This window comes from Sander lucioperca, chromosome 14 (genome assembly GCF_008315115.2).
Source record: "Sander lucioperca isolate FBNREF2018 chromosome 14, SLUC_FBN_1.2, whole genome shotgun sequence".
NCBI classification, from domain to species: Eukaryota; Metazoa; Chordata; class Actinopteri; order Perciformes; family Percidae; genus Sander; species Sander lucioperca.
Window position 1 is genome coordinate 16,547,940 of NC_050186.1, and position 7,905 is coordinate 16,555,844.

A 7,905-nucleotide genomic window follows, 5' to 3' on the forward strand; every position below is an offset into this window, starting at 1 on the left:
TAGAATGAGTAACCACTGACACAACATCCACTCCCACCCCAAGCCCTGGTGTAGGCTGTGGAATGGGCAGGTCTGAAGCACAAGGCTCTTGGGCTGAAAATGAGTCCCACATACTGCCCAACCAACAAAAAACTGTCACACCCCCCCACACACAAAGACGGAGCAGCCTTGCACACTCACCACCATCACACACTCACTCCCCCACACTGTTACCGCCCTCTTAAGTTAAAACCAGCTTTGTTTATCTGCAGGGAAAGAGGCCTATGTTACCAAAAGAGTGTAACAGTTCAGGTATTTTACATTAACTGGCAGATATCTGCAAAGATAAAATTAAATAAATTCAGATCAATGCAGTAAAAGTTAAAGTTTTATTCAAGTGATTATTATATTTAAACAAGTTAGATGAACTGCTTGAGCATACAGTACCACAGTAGGAGGGTATTGAAAGCTGAAAGAAAGCCTTTTATCTAGTTTTCACTTCTGTTCTGATTATTGAGAAGCCCTTAATGTGATGAATCACTGTCAGACCAGTATGTGACTTAAAAGTATTGATGTCATCCTCAATATGGAGAGATATGTGTCTTGGTATGAATGTTTTACTCAGAAGCTCTGTCATGAAGTGTGTTTGCACATGTCCATACAGCACATGTGCAAATGAAGACAAAATACATATGTACACTGCATGAAAAAGTTCTCACTCTCACTTACTAAACTGCATTACTTAGACTTAAAGCCATGTTGCACTGTCTCAGTGTCTGCTTAATTACAGGCTGAGTCACCTTTGTTATATGAGAGTTTAGAGAAACCTGAGGAAACTCAGTCTAGAATCAATGCATGAATTGTAGTTATATGACTAAACAGCTGAGATGTCCTGTAGTAACCTCACAACCTATACTTTCCTCAGTCAGTGTGCTCAGAGAGGTCATCTCCAGCTCTCTTCTGCCCCTCTCAGGCTGAACTCGGAGTAGCAACACTTCCGGTTATCCTCATGTTTTGTATTCCTCTGGTGGTGCAGTCCTCCTCCCTCTCTCAATTTCCCAGCTTTTTATTAAAGAGACATCTGCACACACAGGCACATAGATACTTGGTTATATTGTGTGACTTGAATGTTGGTTAAGAAGGAAGTCATATTTTGTATAGATTTACATTTTAGGGACTTCAGAGCTAAATAAGCAAAACAGTAAAATAATCTTACTTGATTACCAAAGTCATACATTTGTGCGTGCACATGGAAATGCAGCTGTCATAGCAGAATGAAAGCTAATATTCTCTGGAAGATCATATAGAAATTGAAAAGGTCAAAAAAAACAGCAGCAGCAGGATCACTGGATTTACTAAGGCAGACAAATGAGAATGACTATATATGCATTTTTATAAACAGTTCACTGGATTTAAAGGATGTTAAAAATGTGCTATCCACATCTATATGTACAGTGCATGTAGATGTGCAATGTGCAGACATTTTATATTCAATCCATTATGCATAGAAACTCAGCATTAAGTAAATAAACTAATTTAATAATAATAATTAAATTAATTAATAATAAGAGAATATAAAGTATATAATGTACAACATCCATAGTATAACTCATCCATGCTGAGGCTGTCTGTACAGGAAGTGTTACACAATCTACATCACAAATGAATACTTAAAGCACTCCATGTTGCACCTTGAGGGGAATAACGCCAAGTCTGATGATGAGATCTTTAGCTGCATCAGCTTAGCTTAGTGGGTGGGAGGTGTTTTCTAAGATGGAGTTTACTTTCCTCCCTTCTGTGCTGTGGATGTTTCCAGGCTCAGCACAGTGACAGAGCAGCCTCCATGCCTGCCTCACTCTCATGCTGCATCAATAAGCAGACTTCTGTAAACACAACAGACATCATGTCAAGCACAACAGCTTGGTGTTGTTGTGTGTAAAATAAACAAGAGGATCTGGGAGGAAAAAGTTGAAGAAAAGTTTATTCTGCTCTGACTTGTGAATCCCTCTGGTATACTTAGCTGCTTACATATGTGCATCCCCAGGTACTGGTAGCTCCTGCATCATCTCCACCTCCTTAGCCCTGGATGGTGTCAGCAGCGTCTTGCTGTGTTGGGAATCCACAACCAGCTCCTTCATTGTCCTAAACTGCACATGTTGAAGCTATCCACAGGATCATGACATCCCTCCTCCCCTCCCTAGCTGATATAGGTATACTTCAACAGATAGATCTAATATCTGCTTTATGGAGAGTGTGCAAGAAAGGTGACTGTAGTGGGTGGATGGTGTTGCAATTCACTGGAGAAGAAAATAAAATGAAGTAATGAGACGGACAGACAAAGAGAGGAAGAAAGACAGAGAAATAGTAGGAATAACGTGAATATAATGAAATATCAGATACATTCACGTATGTTACTTAAGTTAAATATGATACTTGGAGCCTGCATACTAATTAACTGTAAATATTGTTGATATCCATACTAATATTGAAGTTCAAGTAAGTTACAAGGCAATTGTGCTCACACTCTGCCAAGTAATTCAATCATGTCAAGTTGTAGCAGTGTTTAATGGAAGATTAGACTCCCTGCCTCTGTGGAGATTATGTTATGTGCACATGGCTGGTGGTTTTAAAATAAGAAAGAATTTATTTTAAATGAAATATCTCAACAACTGTTGGATTAAATGCCCTGAAATGTGTTACAGACATTCATGTCCCCCTCAGGATGAGATCACTTTGGTGTTACTCTAACTTTTTATGTAGCGCCACCATCAGGTCAAATTTGTCTAATACCAATAACATTTCTATCAGCCACATGTGTATTCATCTTAATGCAACTAGATGTTTACATGCTCTAAAACACTCTACACTAAGATGGTGAACATGGTAAATAGTATACATGCTAAACTTCAGCATGTTGGCATTGTGATTGTGAGAATGTTAGCATGCTGATTTTAGTATTTAGCTCAAAGCACTGCCGTGACTAAGCACAGCCTCACAGAGCCAGTAGATGTGAACTCACTTTTTTTAAAACATGGCTTTAAAATGTGAACTGTAGGATATTTGTAATGTTTAAAATCTTGAGCCTGCTGGCGCACCCTGGTGGTTCAAGGATTAAGGCATTGACCATAAACCACAACTTCAAGTCAGGCCAGTTGCATGTCATTTCCCATCTCTCTTTCTTGTTATCTCTCCACTGTTGGATGTCTAAAAGCGTTAATACCTAAGATCTCCTTCAAATACATTCAGTGTATGAGAGGTTGGACCTACATGTAATCCCAAAAAGAAACCCCAAATGCATTTGTTCCTTAGCTGAACTCTCCATGCGCCACCAATACTTATGGAGTTGGCCCTTATTTTATCAATGATGAGAAAGTCAATATATAACTAATATGTTTAGCCTGGGAGATGAAAATTGATTCATTTAGGCTTTCACTGACTGGTTAAATGCAAAACAAAAGTCATGTGGCTACACAAATTTTTCTTTTTCTTTTATTGAATATAATCATTTTGAACACCAGCAAACACAGTAAGGATAAACAGCTGTTGGTATTCAGTAGTAATCCTGTCAACAAATAACAAATAATAGTATCATTTGTGCTCTGAAGCAGAAGAATTCCCACTAATTGACACTTTAATTAGTAGGAAATTATCATATTTGTACAGTATATAGTATTCATTGTTGAGCTGATTTTATCACATGCAGAAATGTCAAAAGGGACAGCTGTAATGGCTGATAGGTACACAGAAATGATGTGCTTTTATCTTTTTCTTTTCATTTCTTTTTTCACTTTTATGTGTTATTGTTTTTATTCATCCATCTGTAGCACAAATACAACAAACACTAAATAGATACCCCACTCAAAATTGTCTTTGCAAAGGCTCACCCCCTGCAGATTTGAAAGGTGGTTGTGTAAGGTAACGGCTTCCTCTTTTACAAAGAAGAGCAACTGTAGTTATCTTGAATTCAAGTCATTACACTGCACTTCAAGCTTTCACAGCTGAACAAAAGTATAAAAAAGACGATAGAAACAGCTGCTGCTAAATTCTGTTTTCTGCTGCCAATCAAGTTTGCTCAGTCTTTTTTTTTTTTTGCCAAATTTGCTGCTACCATGCCTCTTGTTTGGTGTTGTATCTTGGCTCTTGAACTTGCAAAAAGGTTTGAAATGGCAGCTTTCTGTATTTGTTGATAATCTCCCTGGCTACCATACAAATGTATGATGTGAGAATAAATGACAGCATGCAGTTTGTTTCATTTTTTTTTTTTTTATTTCTTTTTTAACTTCAGATCTCTTTCTGTGCTCTTTCAAAAAGAAAAGAAAATTTAATTTCCATAGACGTGGTTCTAATTGGTTAAGGATCAAGACTTGCTTCCCTCAGAGTGTCAATGTTGGTGCAGATTTGGACCCAAAAGCAGGCAAGACAGCAACAGACAGGGCACAGGAACTGAAGAGCAAACTATTTTATTCTCCAAAATGATAAACAAACTGGAAAACTAAAATAGTACAACTAAAAAAATGAACACAAGGAGCAACACAGGGAAACATGACAAAGAAACTGGCAAAAACCAAACGAAGAACTCAAAGAACAGACAGGTAAAAATACACATGGAGCTAATCACAAGACAAGGCACAGCTGGAGTGGGCAGGGAACAGGAATAACGAGGGAAACACTGATTGGGTAAAAAGACAACAAGCAGTGGCAACATAAAGGCAGGCTGAGAAGGCTAGACTCAAAACAGGTATTTAGGGTGCAAGATACAAGGGAACAACAGGTACAAAAGAAGACATGCAGGGCTACAGACAACACACAGGCCAGGCACAGAAAACTCAAAATAACACAATGAAGGAAACAAGGAACATGAACAGAAAACCCCAAACCCTCAAGAAATAGATACTCGAATGAAGGCAACTAAAGACATACTGTCATACTGACACAAAAAAGTCTAAAACCACTGGCCACAAAGTAGGACTGTGACAGAAAGGCCTATTGCTTTGATTGCCTGGTCACTTGCAGAAAGGCTTTGCAGAAGAATTTCTTAAATAAGGGATCTTCTAGACGACTGACAAGCATCAAACATTCTTCATCCTCAAGGGTCCTTTGTACATGATTCATCTTTGGCACACCAACTTGTTTCTCCTTTAATGACCATAAACTTCAACAGAAGTCAGCAACCACTGCAAACATTATTAAATTATTATTATTATATCCATTTTCCCCCCTCAGGTTGTATCACTACGTCTTGCTGAACATTTACAGCTGCAGGCAACAGTACGTATATAAGAATAAGGGCATTTTAAGTTATTGAAAACACAGAATTCCCATTCCTTAAATAGTAATGTCCAGCATCACAGTCTAGTCAGTGAAGTGAAATGAAGTGAAGTGATATCTGCTGTCCTAATCTGTGCAACTGTCCATCATAAAGAGAAATAATGCATTAAAGGTCGGAGATGCACATAATGCAGCGTAGGAGTTATAAGATCGCCCAATTGTATAGAGTAGCGCTAGTATAATGCACAATTTAAAACACGGAGCTGGCTTTAGTTGTTTATAAAAGACTGCTCAAAAAAATGAAGCATGATGACAGTGACAACAAAAGCTTAGCGTAAATTCAGTCCTTCAATCCCAGACTCCTCTCACTCTGCATGACCACATCACCACCACAATCAAACAGATTACAGCAGGAGGAGACCGCAGTCAGTCAACACTTCATTGACTACACGGACGTCGGATGTATATCTGTGTGTGTGTTCTGCACACAACATAAATATCTGCATTGCTATCACATAGACAGGTTTGAAGGTGTTATGAAACGGCTGCCATGGGATTGAAATAGCTCTCATTCTGCACTAGAGAGGATACTTAGATACTTGATACTTCTTCCCTGACTAATCAGAGTAGCCCAGCTAATTTTCTTTTGCCTGTTTCAATGAAGAGTTCTTTAAATTGTGAGTGCTGTTTCAGAGGCCTCTATCTTGACTTTTTATTTTTATTTTTTAAAGCCAGTGGTATATGCTAAGATCACTAAAAGAATAATCAGCTATAATCAGCTAAGAATAAGCTACTGAGAGCTGTTCTCGCAGGTTTTTTAGCTTGATTTCATGCAAGCCACAATCAAAGCATCTTGTTACATTGTAAGATTATTGTAAATATTATTCATTAGCGCTGATTTTCTCTCTCTCCTGTATTTATTTGCATTCAGTGACAGTGATTGGCTGATTACATTTACGTTTTTTTTAAACATTCACTGTAGCTGGAACTCTGGAACTCTTATTTACAGTGTGAAATAAGTGATGCATTTTTCAGCATCTTTCTCAAGGTCAATTTGAACAGGATGTACTGCAGGAAAACATCACAAACATTGTTATCTGACAGTTCTAGATCATATTTTTGATTTATGATCTTTTCCAGCATCATAACATTGACCTTTGTTACATAAACTTCCACTTCCAAAAGTGTCTCTATTACAGTTGCAGAAATGCTATTATTCTCTTAAATCGTGTCATCCATTAGTAGGTGTTTATGAGTTTCTCATTTATTCTGCACATTTAATTTTGACAAGCAGGCCTGAGTATGACTGTCTGTGACGTCCTCTTCTATCCTGAACACCGGGGGAGCGTCATCCTCTGTCCCTCTTGGGACCATGAAATGCAGTCATTGCCATAAAAGTTAATGAAGCTCAGAGGAGCATACCCATTTTTAAAATCAAGTCTGCTTTGTCAGATGCACTCTGCAAGAGAAAACAATTACACAAAAAGTTCTGTTGATATGCATTGTTTTAAATGCAGCAAAAGAAAATTGTCTGATTGATAATGCTTTGGTTTCTTTATTTTGCATGTTGCTTATTGGGATTTTTTTCATCATGACAAGATAGATATTCTTAGGAGCAAAGGTCCAATATGTTGGGAGGATGTGAGGTTTTTGTCATATTTCACGTGTACAGTAAATTATTTCAGGTCAGTGGCCACTGGTGTATTTCAATGATTCTGGACACCATGGCAACAACACTCTGCAGCTCAGATGGCTGATTAACTATCAAAACCATACAAAACACTATGTTTTACCCCATTTTACTTGGATATTGCAATGATGATGCTAAAGTACTCTTTTTTTTTTTTTTGTCAATCTTGTTTTTTTAATAAACCAAAACCTTTCATCATACTCTTGGGTAAAAAAAAACATATTTTGGAACTCTGTAGCCAGGTCTGGAGGTCAGAATTTATGGAGTTGTCGATCTACATTATGTATATACATGGTCATACACTACTAAAATAGTACACAACAAAAATAATCAAAACAACAGCTCTCCTCTTCTTCATCTGGCATTAAAGACAACCAGTCTCTTTGTTCTCTTCTTGTACATGATCCTGTAGCTGCTCTCTGCATCAGACTGGATCACAGGCCTTAATTTCATTTTCAGTGTGGCATTCTCCACATATGTTGATCATGCTGCCTACGCAGAACCGTCGTCCACCTCAAAAAACTACTCATATTTACCCTATCTCTGATTGTGTCTACCCCATATGATACACTGTTATATTACCTTCTAGTAAATCATTGTAGTATCTTTAAAATCTGTAATGTTTGCTCCTAAAGACATGTAAGAGGTTCAACAGTTTTACATTGAATTCTTTTTTATAGCACAAGTTGTCTTTGTTGTTGTTTTTCCAAGTTCATTTTGACACATCAAGTGGGATCAACTTAGAACAAAAAGGAAACTTCAATTCAATAATATTCCATCACCGCCTTCAAATGTGTCATCTGTCTGTTTTTTTGCTGTCACCCTGTCAGTCACAGAAACAGTGACCCAATCCTTAATGAATGAAACATGATTCACAGAGAGGCTATTTAAAGACTGTGGAGGATGAAATGTTCTTCTTGTTTTCTGTGGGCAGAATCTTTCTTGATTTATATATAGTGTTGCTTAAT